Below are 15,441 nucleotides of genomic sequence, written 5' to 3'. Positions count from 1 at the left end.
GTGCAAGAACTTCTTGGACATTAAATAGGAGGCAACCTATAGTCTCTTAAGACGCCCAGCAAAAGGTAAGGAATAGAAGCTGAACACTTGATGAATAACAGATTATAAAACCAAAATGAGTAGAAATAATTCCATTAGTCTCGTGATTCCTAATGACCAATAATATAGGAATAAAAAATAGAGATATAGTTAGGCTGATAATGGCATTCCACTTACTGCACTAAGTCACATTTTCAAAGAGACAGAAATATAGAAGCAGAGTAAACTTCTGAATACATATTTAAATATCAGAATTTGATCTTAAGTAAGTATCTCAAGCCCCTTCAGAAATACATTAATTCTGAGCCACGGATGGAAAATAAAGAAAAAAGATCCACACTTGTCAATTGAGTCTTCTTTAGTCCATGAAAAAAAGAACAAACATAAACAGATGGGTAATGATACAGGTTTTATCTGTAGCAAAATCTCAATGTGTGATTGTATCTAACAAATTGGGAGGGCCCTTCAGCTGTGGAAACCCATTGCCTCACTCATAGAGATTTAATAAATATGAGGCATTTCAGAGGAACCATTTTGACTGAAGTGGTGTATTTTTTGTTGGAGGTGTATCACCGAGAAATTTCCCTCCAGTCCCAAGGAAAACACAGGAAATTTGTTAAAACCGGTGTCTTTGTAAGGTGGAGGGAGTGACCTGTGGCTTTGTACAGTAGCATTGGTAAATATAATGAATAAAACTGATCCGGAATCTTTGTTAATTCTCCTAATCTGTGACTACTTTTAAGGTTTTAAAACATCCTGCTCTTCAGTGGGAAGAACCTAACGTGTTTTGAAGTTTCTCAGAAAAAGTGAACCTGTTCTAGTGAACTTGATCCAGTGAAAGATAGCCCTGCCTATGGCAGGGTGATGAAGGTCCCTTCCAACCCAAACCGATGACTCCATGATTTTATGAAAATGAGAAAAAGATGGTGAATTTTCAGAATTACTGGTTGCCTAGGGGTTAAGCACTGAAGTGAAGCAGAGAAGTTTCTAGGATCAAGTCCTTGTACCACAGACTGTTTACTTAATAAAACAATGTCAATGGGAGGCCACAAACTTGCTTTGTCTTAAGAGATCATGATTGTTATGGCAGTGTGTAGGTTAGGAAAACTAAATTTGGGTCCCTGTTCTGCCAAAAAGTCCACTTCTCCTATGTCAGTGACCTGAATGCTAGTGCCTTGGCTAAGATGAGCTGTTCTCTTTCTTTCTTTGCAACAAGAAATTCCACTCTGGATGCAAACAATTTTTCTGATGAAAGCTTAAACAAAATTGGTGTGTTTCTAAAAAAGATTTATGTTTTGACAAATCAACATCTTCCAATAAAAAATGTGTATCACTGGAAAATTCCCAGCTAGCTCTACTGATGAGTAAAGTTTTGCTTTACAGATGGAGTTAATAATAGTTTATAAGCTAAAGTGAAAAGGATTTTGGGTGAGCTTCCTAAAGAGGAAGTGAGTCAGTGTCTCGGCAGGAAAGTGTTCCAGATAGGCAGGGTTGGAAAAGTTACAAAACAACCCCCAACTGTGTGGAGTCACAGGGAGTGGACACAGGATTATTGTGTCCCAGGTTGCAGAAAGATGGAAATTAGTAGGGGGTCTTGAATACCTCTCAGCCCATGTGTCTCAAGGTATGGTCTCCTATCTCACAAGCTGAGAGCAGCTCAACTGAGTCATCCCAAGGAAGGCGTAATAGCCAAGGAAGAAGCAGGTGTTGCAGATGGGTGGGTGATTCAGTGGATGGTGTTATTCCTACTGAGTCAATGCTGAAACAGTTTGTAAGCAGGAAGTTGGGGACACTGTGTGGCTAGAAGATCTGCTTTCTAAATCCAGTGACATTCAAGGAGTCTGAGGTTCTTCAGTACTCTTTCCACAGGGTGAGTTGCCTTTAATTTTTCTTTGGACACAGTATTTTCAAAAGCAAAAGCCAGAGAGCTGTTTCTAAGGTGACTTTCAGTGAGATTTTCAATCCTGAGAGTCTGGGTCATTTTTGATCATGAACTGGTGAAGTGTTTTACGCAGTTGGGCAGCTGAACTCCACCACAACCTCTCTCTCACTCCCCCTCCTCAAAGGAAAAGGGGGAGGAAATATGATCAAATCAGCTCAAGGGCTGACATAAGGACAGGAAGATAACAATTATCATCATTGGCAAAACAGACCCACCATAGGGAGATTAATACAATTTATTGCCTATCACTAACAGACTAGAGCATTGAGAAACTAAAAGCAAACCAAAACACCTTCCCCCATTCACCCTCTTCCACCTTCTCCCCCTGAGCAGCACAGGGGAATGGGGGAATGGTGGCTGGGGTCAGTCCCTGACACTTCGTCTCCGCCGCTCCCTCACGGTCACTCCCTGCCCCTGCTCCACGCGGGGTCCCTCCCACGGGATGCCGTCCTTCCCGAGCTGAGCCTGCGGGGGCTGCCCACAGGCAGCAGCTCTTCCAGCACTGCTCCCACACGGCTCCGTACCACGGGGTCCGTCCATCCCCCAGGAGCAAACTGCTCCAGCACGGGTCCCCCACGGGCGGGCGGCAGCTCCCCCCAGACCCCCTGCTCCTGCGTGGGCTCCTCTCCACGGGCTGCAGCTCCGGCCCGGGGCCTGCTCCTGCGGGGGCTCTCCATGGGCCGCAGCCTCCTCCAGGCCACATCCACCTGCTCCACGTGGGCTCCTCCACGGGCTGCAGCGTGGAGATCTGCTCCGTGTGGGACCCATGGGCTGCAGGGGGACAGCCTGCTCCACCAGGGGCCTCTCCCTGCACAGGCCGCAGGGGAACTGCTGCTGCCTGCCTGGAGCACCTCCTGCCCTCCTGCTGCACTCACCTGGGGGGCTGCAGGGCTGGTTCCCTCACATGTTCTCACGCTTCTTCCCCAGCTGCTGTTTCATGGCTTTTTTTCCCTTCCTTAACTTTGCTCTCCCAGAGGCCCACCCAGCGTCGCTCCCTGGCTCTGGCCAGCAGCAGGTCCCTTTTGGAGCCATCTGGAGCTGGCTCTGGTCTGACATGGGGCAGCTGCTGGGCTCTGCCCACAGAAGCCACCCCTGCAGCCACTCATTACCAAACCCTTGCCATGTAAACCCAATACAACTGGTATTTCTACATCAGGAAGACATTTCTGAAAAACAGAAATACTGTATTCTTGACTGACTACAAAGTCCTTCTGCTGGTTCATGGAAACTCTGGGTTGGACCTTCATATGAAATTTCTTTTTAGTGAGAGCTACATATGTTTTGTATTCTTCAGGGCACTAGGAATGGTGCTGGTATTCCACACTTACACTTAATGAAACAGAAGTTCTCTATGTCCATCCTGTCCTTTGAGGTACCAATGTTGTCTTATAGAAGAAATATGGAGCTGTTACTTCTCCTCTGACTTACTTAATTCATCACAAAAATAGGAGCAAATTTTACAAAAGATGTTTTGTAATAATCACTACCAATTATGCAATTACAAGAACCATATTACTTGCTTTCTGCTGTCCCAAAGCTCTCTCGTAATTTAACTTTTCTGAGCAGAAATGATCTTCCTCTCTCGTTGTTTCTCTCTGTATATGTATACATAGACACACACACACCAATGTATACTCAAAAAATGTATACATCGTACAGCACAGAGGAAGAGGTTTTGACCTTAGAAATTGTTGTTGTTTTACCTGTGCTTTTCACATTTGGGTATATCTTTCCTCTTGCTGGAAGTATTAGGGGTTTAGAAGGTGGGTTATTTTTCCTTCCACACTTCAGCACTCAAAGCCTCTTCCTTTTCCTTTCATTCCATTACTTTCTCACTTGGTCCTTTCAATTTCACAGCATCTTTCCCTCCAGTGAAAAAGAGGAAGAATGACAAAAACATTTATGAATCTTGTGAAAGGAGCCACAGACTTTGGTCCACATGATGCCTGGGAAGGTGGAAAATACTTCTACATATCTATGCAACGTGAGTAAATGGTCCTAAGATTTGGGCTGGCAAAGGTGGCCTTCCTACCTCTGGTGCATGGAGCACTTTCTGGGGAGAACACACTTTCTGAACTCTCACATGAATGGGTAACCAGCAATCCCCTCCCGACCGAGGAAAATTAATTTGTTGTCTTTTCCTAACCCATGTTTGACATTTGCACTTACTGTTCTCCACACATTTTATTGAGCACTGCTCTTGGGTTTTATCTGCTGAGGCTCTCATCCATTTTTCCTCTGCCTCCTCTTCTTCTTCACTGAGCGTCTGTGTGCTCACACTAGGTCAGTGGACTAAGATTCAGAGAACAGATTGCAGATGGGCTTCATTTCTGAAGTGCTGTAATGGCATACACATATTGTTTTATTTCTAAATAGCTATTTTTGCTATTAAAGTATTCATTTATTTATTTATTTACCAGGAACAAAATAATCCAAGCCATTATCTGGGGAAAACTTTCATTTCAAGATAAGAGGGGAAATTTTGATGTTTCATTTAAAAATTACATAGTTTTTAAAAGCGCAGTTGCTAAAGTTAGAATGCTATATTCCACACTTTTTGAGCACTGACCACAGTCAATTTGTCTTACCACCTTTCTGCTTTCTCTTTGTGCAGGTGATTTGTTCAGTGTCACAGAGAAAGTTTGTGTCAGAGCCTGAAATGGAACAGGTGCCTGTTGAATACTGGGCTGGTACTTTAGACACAGCACCATCCTTTTGCTAAATCACAAAAACCAGCCACATCTAAGGCCAGCTGAGTCTCCACAGGGGAAAGACGTGTGTCATGACAGCAGCTAGAAAAGAGAGGCCATCAGGATCCAGAGTCTTCCTGCTATGGCCTCTATCTCTTGCTTCATCATTTTTATCACAGTCTTTTTAAAATAAGTATAGACCATATTTTGCTTTCTAGAGAGGAGATGAAACAAAATCCACCATGTTCAATATCAGTTAAGTTCTGTTACATTTTCCTCATCCCTTTAATGGAACAGATTTTGAGATGCAGGCTGAACCTCAGATAGGATGCTGTTTCCTTTACTCCTTGAATCCTTTCCAAACAAATTCAGAGTTGAGTGACATGGCTTGAATTCATCTCAGTTATTATTCAGAGAATAGAGTGAAGAGTAACAGCATGTATCAATTAATTTTTCCTCATCCACATCCCAGCACTGTTTTTCCACAGTGAAAGCATCGAATACAGTCTCTGCTTTCACAAAGCTGCTCTATCATGATAGTTTTCAACAACTGCTTCCTATTGAGTTTAGCCCCAGTTTCTCTACTGAATACCTTTACCAGTCAGGCATGGCTAGTGGAGCTGACTGAGAATTAGACAGGAAAGTAAATTCTAATGAACTGCTAAATCATTATTTTTAATACCTGTGGAAAGCTCCTGGACCACTCCATTTTACTTATATCAATATTTGTATTTTTCTTTTTAATATAGGTCAGGAATGAAAAGATTCAGGAAAAGAAAGAGAAGTGTTTGCTATCAGTTTTTACTACATACAAGTCAGCTAGACTTGACAACTGCTTTTTGATGTCTTGGCCTAAGAGCACCTTGAACCACTGGAAACAATCCTGGACAGCAGGAAGAAAGGAAATAAGGTGATCAAAAAAGTACAGAACAAAGTTGATCATTACTGTAATTTTTACTTTGAATCACAGTGAAACAAACAGCATGCAAAAGCCCTATAAGCACTTCGCCTCTGTAGGAAAAAAAATATATAATAATAATAATAAAAAAATGTTGTTCACAGGACAGGGAAGAACTTTAGGTTTTGGATCCGTAATGTCAAGCACGGAGAGGCCCTGACCCTGAACTGCAGCTCCTTAATGCTGTGACAATGTACGTAGAAAACCCTATCTCCTAAGCAGATAACTTTGTCAGGTCTGGTGAGAAAGAAATGTCCTCAAAAGCAGGCTCTCCCCCTTCTTTCCATCCCTAAAGCTTGGATTCCTCATGGAGGTTCAAAGAAGAGATGCACAACTCCCAGTCCCTAAAGCAGCTCCTTATGGGTAGCACAGGAATGTTCTGCTACACATTTCCAGAGAGGTTTGGCCCTTGGGATAGCCTCAGCAATAGACACCTGTATTTCAGATACCCGGACTGAGCCAGACCCAAAGACCTTTGCTGGAGCACGGTGTCTGCTCTGGCATTGTCTTCAAGGTGAACATGACCAACCAGGGAGAGTTCAAGGAGGATGCACAAAAAAACTTGGACATGTGGGAAAATAAGCTTCACAAAAACAGAGCTGAAGCTCCATTTATTTAGCTTACTGATGGAGTCCACAGATGGCTTGACCATAGTTTATTAGCTCTTAAGTAAAGAGAAGGTATTTGATATTGAAAGGTGATGTAAGTAAGGCTGATTTTTTTATTTTTATTTTTTTCTGAAGGAATATTTTTACTTTAAACGGAAGCTACTTGGCTCAGGAGAGCTCATTCACACAAGAGGGAACAGTAATTCCCTTAGGGGCATTAGGGGATTTAGTGGATGAAATACCGCAGATGTTTTGCAGGAGGCTGGAGTAGATGATCACAGTGGTAACTCCTGGCCTTGCAACTTGACTGTTTCGTAAAACTTCTGGGTGAAGGGATCATAACAGAACTTAGCATGGGATTTTAGAGATGCTTATAAAATCCTACCTCGGCACTCACTGGATGTGTCTGGAACAAGTACTAGGCTGTCCCCCCCCATTCAAATTTGGATAAAGAATGTTGAACTGAGCATAAAGCTAAATGACAACCTGGCAGAGAACTGGAGGGGTGGCTAGAGCTATGTCACGGGTATTTAAGATCTTTACAAGTGATTGTGAACAAAAGATAACACACTTCTTAATCACGGCATGCCACCTCGGAGAGAAGGCAAATATCGTTGCTGAATAACATGTCATCTGACGGCAGAAAATAACCCTCTTGTTCTACTTCCAAAGGTTATTTCAAAGCTTACAGTCGGCATGTTATCGGGACCTTGGATTTCAATGTTTGTGTTAAGCAATGTTGTTAGAAAACTATTTTTAAGGTGGTTTTTAATCTGAGATTTTAAAATCTTTATAGGATATAGGTAGGAGGGGGATAGCAATAGGCATTCAAGATTTTTTTTTTTTTTTCCCATTCCACGCCTTAAAAATAGCTAAAAAGAAGGATTTCTATGCCAGGGGGCAGCCAGCAGATACAAAGGTGTGCTGGAATGAAAGCAGGAGCTGTAGCTAATGCGTGTTCCTGTGTTTTCTCCATGTCCGTGCAACTTTCGGTGACAACTTGTACACGGAGCAGCACGACGCTTTCACAGTGCCCCCTAGTCGAAAGCAGCTCGGAAGGACAGACCTGTCCGCAGAGCAACGCTGACACCCTGCCCTGCCTCCTGGCTACCCGCCGGGTGTGTTGTTGATGGTTCTCGCCCTACAGAGATGACTGTAACACACCTGCACTGAAATATGTAACTGTAAGCGAGCTGTTTCAGAGGGGTTGCTGGTGGGCTCTCCATGGTCATGTAGCTGACTACTGCTGCTGTTGCCGGGCCTGTAATCGATCAAAAAATGAAAGCCTGTGCATTAAGATATAACATTTTAAATGAAGTCTCAGAATACTGCGCTAATTATTTTCCATTACTGCCATAGTTACGAAATTTCCGCCTAGTAGGAAATATGAAAGTCTTTTTTGTTTGAAATGTAAACAGTTTCAAATGGCAAAATTCCCTTCGGTTTCCAGCCAGCTCACTTGGGCAGCAGAGCTGGCCCAGGGAAAGGATGTTACCTTGCAAAGTGAGCCTGACCTTATGTTACTCTCTCTCGCAGTGGCGTTTTCTTATTTAGACCTGAGGATTTTTGCAAATGAAGGAGAGGCAGGTCTGTGCTGCAATGTCCCAGCTACCCAGCTCTGTGTTCCTAAGTCCATGTGTTGCCTAGTGGCTGCACGTAGTATTTCCCACATCCCAGAAGAAGAGACATCTTGCCAGTTTGTTTCCAGGAGGATGCTGGTTTGACACTGATATTCAGAGACAAATATTTATTTGGGGCTGTCCTGTTTATTTATCCTGTGTTGCTTTTCTTCCTGGACCAGTGGGAACAAACAACAAGTTCATTTCCGTGTTGGGAAATGAAGGTTGGACTTTTCAATAAGCTCTCTGCCCAAAAGAATTTTGGGGTCCTGGTTTCTACCCAGGGCCACACACTTTTTCTGCCTTATGACTGCTTTCTCCGTACTTTCACTTTGATCTTCAGTAGCTCTGCAGCCAAGCAGCATTCCAATGTCTTGGTCTGCGACTCATCTCCAAGGGAATCCCAATGGGCGCATCTCAAGACGTGGTCAGTGGCTTGGGGAATGGTTTTGATTGTTTTAGCCATCGCTAAATGGGAGGGATGCTGGGAGGGTACAAACAAAGAAAATTGTTTCCTTATTTATGTTGAATGCGGGGTGCTTAGTCCACCGTCAGCTTTTACCAAGTCTGTGATTTATTGCCGCTGTTACCAGCATCTCTTATGAAAATGTGCAATGTTTACATATTGCCTAACCTTTGCCTAAATTCTGTGTACTTTTCAGTTATAAAGACCATTGGTCAAAATGCGAGGAGGAATGTACTATTACCATAAAACAGCAGAACTTTGCTTCATGCTAGGCAGCTGCGATGCTCATGTTTAGACAGAGCACATATGTATGCACAGCAAAGAAAGGGATAATTTTTTTTTTTAATGTAAAGCCTAAATTGTTCAAGAATCAAAGAGAAAAAAGTCCAGCAAAACAATAGTTACCGTGTAAATAGTGTTGAGAGGAAAAAAAAAAAAGGAAGCCGTCTTGACCTTGAAAAAAGCCTGACGTTTACATAGCACATTTTGGAGAAGTTCTGTGAAATTTCCAGGTGGTTTTAGTTGTAACAGGACACCTGGTTGTTAAGCTGTACGTCTGGAAGGTGCTTGCAAGGTAGGAAGATCACAGGTTCACAGGTTATGGCTTTGGCTACTGTTCAGCGTGTGAAATCAAGGAGAGAACGAATTTACTGGGTGAGGGAGTGTTGTCAAAGCTATCCCAAGCACTTGTTGCAACATTGCTGGGAGAACCAGTGCTGGGAGAGCACTGCTGGGGCTGCTGCACTTGTCTTTGCTACGGCAGCAGTACCTTGATGAGAGCAGATGTGACTGTGCTTTGCCTGCCCAGAGCACATCTGCACACCGCAGTGGGAAAGGGCACTGGAAGAAGCGGGGTGTGTGGGTGCTCGGGGTGTTGCAAACACTCAGAGGATTTTTGGATTTAAGCGTTGCAGTGTCTCGGTGCTTCAGGGAGTGGATTTGGCTGTAGACAGAAAGTAGCAAAAGAAGAGCCAAGAGCCAGACAGGGAGAAAGTGCAAAGCAGAATTTCTCAAAAACATAGTTTTACCCTGCCTTTGTTAAAAATTCAAACAAATACCCACCAGCTGAAAAAGTATATTGAATAATTGGACTTCAGATACTGTGCCAACAAAACACACATGGGCCGTGGTGATAAAAGGTTTTCTCCCAGTGGAACAAATCACTTATCAGGCTATGATACAAAGTAAGGAAACATTTCAGTACAAGTGAACTTTAGCTTCACAATAGCTGCAATAAGGGAACGCTGATTTTCGGCTGCCTTATTTGGAGGAGAACTATCCAGACCTACCCACAGCCTTTACTTATCTGCTATTGTGTAATTTTTAATGTCATATTTGCTTGTACGTGCCCCATAATGACCGTTTTCCACTAGAGACATGTACATCTACTATTTTGCAGCCTCACGCGTTTCCTTCAAAATTTCTTCTCCCGCTTTTCTCAGCCATTTTGCTTCTCACTTTCTTTTCATATCTTGGCCATTTCCTCCCTTTATTCATTTTCTTATTATTTCTTCCCTTTCTTTTGTCTCTTTCTTTCCTTTCTCATCTTTCATATTCAGAGCCTGACACAAAGCCCATACACTGTCATTTGCTCTTTTAGACCCTTTTTGCTCTTTGATACATTTTCATCAAACACTTGAGAAGAAAGAGAAAAATTTGGAAAAGCTTTTTCTTTTGTCTTGGGATATTAGTTCTTCTTCATGTCCTTTCTCTACCCAAGGAGGCTAGCAGCTTGCCCAGGAGAGGTTATTAGAGCTGCATCCATACTGTGATTTGGGATGCCAGGGACTGGAACAAGAGGGAGTCGTGTGATGTAGTGGCCCACAACGGCACATACATTTTTTGTTATCCTAATATGACAAGAAATTTGAGATTCCCCTAAGAATCACATTTAAGTTGATTTGAAAAGCATTAAAAATCAAACTTGAACTTAACAGGGAGGGAGAGAGAAGTGCTGAGAAGTGCTGCATCAGTGTCCTGTGCTACCATCAGAGGTGCCAAACTGGGATCCAGGACTTAGTGCCCTGACCATGGCTGGTGCAGAGGTCCCTGAGAAGCCTCTGCCTGGTGAGCCCAGGGGCCAGGCAGGCTGGCCAGGTTGTTGCAGGTGCCAGCTGACCTGCTTCATCTTCTGTTATCCTTTCTCTCTCAATGTGATGTTGAGACATTTATTCCCAGTGCATTACTCCGAGAACCGTTTCTAGCAGCTGTTTCTGCCTATTGCTGATGAAACCATTGTTTTATTTTTCCTGGATAGATAGTCTTGAAAGACCAATATTTAATTCTCATGAATGTGAACAATCTAGTCAGTTTGTTTGAAAAACAAAACAGCCCTCCAAGCACAGCAGGTGGTACCACACTGACATTATTTAGAGCCACTCCTCACTTCTAATCTGGTTTTGTTTGTTTGTTTTCACAAATACTGGAGAAATGAAGGGAATCTCCAAATTCCACCTGAGGAGGACATACTCCTCATGTTCAGCACATGTTTGGATGACATGACTTAACAGGAGTTAAAGTGATGCCAAATGCATGACCCCACACTTGCATGAGAGAGGCTAGGGGACACTACATAGCCTAAGCTAAGACTATTTCACTTTTCTTTCCTCTCCTTAGCCAAGAAAAGAGGTAATAAAATGCTTGGCTACTCCCCCCAGATGGAGGCAGCAAGTAGTGCCACGTATGACCTTTTGTTCCTTTGACATGCTATCTTATAAGCTGGTAGCTTTAAGAAATGCAAGGCAGAAAATTTTAATCTCCTGGAACATGATGTAAAGCCGTTTAATTATTTTTAAGACATTCTTTGAGAATGACTGGATTGCTGCTTAAGGTGGGGCGTGTGCGTGTGAGTAAAGGTTTGCACTTAACCAAAAAAGGCCTCCCGGGTGTCCCAGAGCTGTTAAAGCAGGCTGTTTCCTGGGCTGGCCTGTAACTCTGGGCACTTGGAGATCCTGGATGCTCTCCAGACATGCTGCCAACTTGCAGGCAAGCACGAGTAATTCTCAGGCTCACCCACTCCTAGCCACTAGCCAAAGTTTCTATTGCCCTGACAGCACAGTGCTTTCCTTTGGTTATTCTCCCCTCAAACACCCAAAGCTCAGCTACAGCTGACCATAGGAAAAGATGCAGGCTTCTGAGAATTAGGGATGGGTGAGAGTTTTTGGTCTAGAGGGAAAGCAATGGGTTTGAAAAATTGTTCTTTCTCAGAATGGAACAAAGACACTCCATTTTTCTTCCAAATTTTCTGAGCCCAAAATAAATTCCCCCAAACCACCTGTAAAAAAACAGCATTCACTGAACTGCTCTCAGTGTTTCATTTTGATAAAAACGCAATACCTCTTTCTTACTCCACCTTGAAATCATGATTTTTTAATGCATTATTGAAGTAGGAGTCCACCATAGTAAAAAGTCTTTCAAAATGGAAAACTGAAACATTTGCTTCCAGAAAATTCAGATGAGACTTTCTTGGAAGAATTCCTCTAAAAATTTGCTTTTCAAAATTATCTATCTTTGATAAAACCCTTTGTTTTTTACAAACTAACATTTTTATTTTTATCTATTTATTTATTTATTTCTGGTGGGAAATAAGTTACCATGGAAGATTTCCATGCAGCTCTGTAGCAGGCAGGCCCATGAAAAGACCACGTCTGGGGCTTTGGGCAGCCAGATCTAGTGGGAGGTGTCCCTGCCCATGGCAGGAGAGGAGGAACCAGATGATCTTTAAGGTCTCTTCCAGCCTAAACTATTCTATGATTCTATGATTTACCTTTCAGTGGTGGTAAAGAGAAGTGTTTGGACCAAAAATTGAAACGAGGGTCTCCTTGGCCTTCTCCTGTCACCAGGATGTCCCTACTTCTGGGCCCCATCTCTGAGCCCAAGCATGTCATAGCACTCCCCTAATATAGGCACAACTGGATATTAGAGAATAAGGATTTCAGTAGTTAAAAGAAGCTGAAATATTATCCTAATTGAGTGTATAGACCTCCACAGGAGTGCAGCAAGATCTAATTCTGCTGTACAGCGGCTATGAGATTCAGTGCTCTTCTTGCTTGTTATTATATTTTGCTCTAAAAGTGTTCTCTCCAAGGATGGAATCCAAAGATTATTGAAGCCAACAGAGAAAATCCCTCGGGCTGAATTTTCCTGGAATTTTGAAAATCCTGGCATTTATTGTTTTTAATTTCAAAGGAGGAAAAAATGCTAGCTTATTTATCCTCTTTTCCTTACCAATGCCAGTTGTGGAGCTACTGGCTTTTGAACTGAGCTCTAAACTTAAATTGCAGTACAATTTAAGTTGTAGAGCTGTAAGTGGAGCTAAAAGAAAGCAGTTCTAATTCTGGTAATACAGATATTCAGCTGTCTCTCAAAGCCTCAGCAAGGATAACATTCCTGACCTGCACATCTTTTAAAACCAACTCCTCTGCTCTGCTTTTCACCACCTCCTCCAATGGCTACTAAGCTTCATTGCTTTCGTTCTTACACAAAAGCTGACCTAAAAGAGAAACTAAGCAGGCTTGAGGGAATGGAGATGTTTCTTCTCCTGAGAGGGGCAAAAGAGCACATGGGGCTGCTTTATTAGGGAGAAATGGATGGCTTTCCATCCATTTCCAGCCAACGGACTGTGTTCACATTTCAGCTGACCTGACAAGGCTATATAGCTCTCAGAGAGTTTCTGTGGCAATGGATGAAAATATTTGTATCTGGATTTGTCTTCTGCTGTATTTGTCAACACCAGTAAAGGTCAATATTTTTCCTTGCTGAGGGAAAGATGTTGTCTAGCTTTACAGCAGCATGAAAGCTGAGAGGAGAAAAGCAAGCAGAAGTTTTGGCAAGGGGTAGGTCCTTCAGGATCCAGGAACCATTAACCTCTTAAAACGAGATTGTTTCTTTTTCTGTCCTCAGGACACTTCAGTCATTCCCATAAGTGCAGATCCTTCCAAGCAGTGCGGAGGAAGCTGAGTCTTGTTGTCAAAGAGTTAGCAAAACTCCCCAAAACTTCCTGTTCATCTCTTCAAACAAATATTGCAGAGGCAAAGCAATAGCCTCATTAAGACAAGGGAAAGAAAAGAGGTGAAGTACAATGATTCTCCTCTTCCTAACCCCAGCATTTCATTTCTGGCTTTTAGACTCCTCTGTATGTCTAAACACAGCAACATGGCACAGAAAGAGAGACTTTCTAAATCTGGGACAATCTCAAGCCTTGTATTTAATAAAGTCTCAAGGAAATATAATGTCTATTCTGCATATCTTCAAAATAAATCAACAACCAAAGCATGATTCCTATCCTAGTGTTGTTGGAATGAGACGCTAGATTCATAAAATATTACACTATGGAAATCTAGAGTAAGAGTGCATCAAATCAGAGTTGTGCCCAGTACATGGATATTTTTCTGTCAGTTCCCAGTCTCTACAACCTCTTTTTACAGTATTTTGTTCAAGTGTAGTTCCTCTACATCTTTTGACTAGAAAATGAATATGTCCAAGATACAGACTGTTTGGCAGAATGAAGCAGCAGACATTTAAAAACCTATTTATCATTTCAAGTAAGCCATTCCAGGCTACTTTTTCAGTGTATGATTGGAAGTAAATTTGAAAATGTAGAACACTAAAATAAGAGAAATATGGAGACAAGACTATCTGTAGGCTCTCAGTTTTGTTCAAGGAGATCAGGATACTTGACAAAAATAACAAGGATATTTACTAGGAGTAGTTTCAAACAAAAAATCTTGGTTTTCCTCAACTAATGGAGAAAAAAAGTTGTCAAATGGCACATTTTAGGGTTAAAAAAGCAATGGCTGTTACTCATGCCCAATATTACATGTAAGTGAATACAGAAATAACTCAGCAATGGTTTGAATTGGCATTGGATTTTTAAATCTGGTGGTTCTGATTTTAATTTAACATATCCTGTGGTGCAGTGTGTGAAATATGTACTTAACCCAGATTGTTGTGAGATGAAAGCACACTTGTGTTTATTTTACATTATTTGCTGTAGTTTGTTGAAAGCCAACATTCCTGGGCAGTGAATGCAGTAGGGATGAATCATTTGAACTAGGTGAGGGGTTAGCAGCTGGAAGAAAATGAAAGTTAAATGACTGCATTAAATTTGAGTAAAATGGGTTAAAAATGTAACGCTAGAGAAACCAACATCTTCATTCTGAGATAAGGAACTATGGGACTTATTTCTGTTGGTTATCTACCAGTGTATTCAGTGGCAGCCATGATTACAGCTAACTAGCATCACACATTTTCTACCTTCATTGCCGAGGTGCTGAAGCATAGTTAAAGACAAATTACTACCGGGAGCTGTAGCGAATGCCTGGAGTGATAGTACAACACCAGGGAGTCGATCCTAATGATTTACTATTCATATCACCATAGTTCATAGGAATCTTAATCAAGAACCAGGACACCTCCAGACTGAGTATTGAATGGCTAAGTAAAAAGGATGGGCCCTGTCCTACAGAGCTCAGCACTGAAGCAGAGGCCAAGGAAGATGACAGAGTAGGCAAAGAGAAGGGAAAGTACGAGGAAATGATGGAACAGCAGTGTCTGGCAGATCAGAAATGAGCTCAGCACATGGGCAGTCCGCAGTAAAGATTTTCCAAGAGCATCCCAGAGGCTTGTAATGATGATTTTGACAGAAGACAAGGGAGCAGTCATGCAGGTGTTAGCGGTGTGCCCATCTCACGCCTGAGGAGCTGTGGGAGGGAATGAGCAAAGGTCCTTGTTGGAAAATCTATCAAGTAGGCATTCAAGGATTATGTTAAGGGCTAGGGCTAGCTGAAGGCAGGAAATTATATCTGGTTAGTGAATAGGGTGTACGGGGGGCTTTGAGAACAGAGGAGGGGAAGGGACTTCTGCTGCAGGTGGCTGAGAAGGCAGCACTGGGGAAGGGGACAGAGGTGGTGACAGCAGAGCCATGGCCACCTGAGAGCAAAGGATGCTCGTGGCAGTGCTCGGGCTGAGTACTACTTGGATGAGACAGTGTTTGTTGAGGCCAGAAAGGAAAGGAGGTGGGAGTAGCTGCAATTTGAAATGCCGGAAATTTGTACAGAAATTTTATCTGAAGGGAGATGAAAGGCCATGTTATAAAGATGGTATTTGGGGGAGTGAGGG

The 15,441-nt window shown here is 42.5% G+C and overlaps 1 long non-coding RNA gene across 3 annotated transcripts; it reads left to right on the top strand.

Moving 5' to 3' along the window:
* Positions 1-438: 438 nt before the first annotated feature.
* Positions 439-7,767, top strand: LOC308188098. 3 transcript variants are annotated; one of them, XR_013945151.1, is made up of 4 exons: positions 439-1,909; positions 3,839-3,965; positions 5,421-5,822; positions 5,925-7,767. It is a non-coding gene; the product is annotated as an uncharacterized lncRNA (long non-coding RNA). The 3 variants fall into 3 exon arrangements; XR_013945152.1 differs by having other exon boundaries at positions 455-1,909; positions 5,421-7,767; XR_013945153.1 differs by lacking the exons at positions 5,421-5,822; positions 5,925-7,767 and adding an exon at positions 4,596-5,011 and having other exon boundaries at positions 1,429-1,909.
* Positions 7,768-15,441: the final 7,674 nt, after the last annotated feature.

Source organism: Anser brachyrhynchus (assembly GCF_964034855.1).
Source record: "Anser brachyrhynchus genome assembly, chromosome: 1".
In the NCBI taxonomy this organism is placed as follows: domain Eukaryota; kingdom Metazoa; phylum Chordata; class Aves; order Anseriformes; family Anatidae; genus Anser; species Anser brachyrhynchus.
This window is presented reverse-complemented; position numbering and strand designations above follow the sequence as displayed.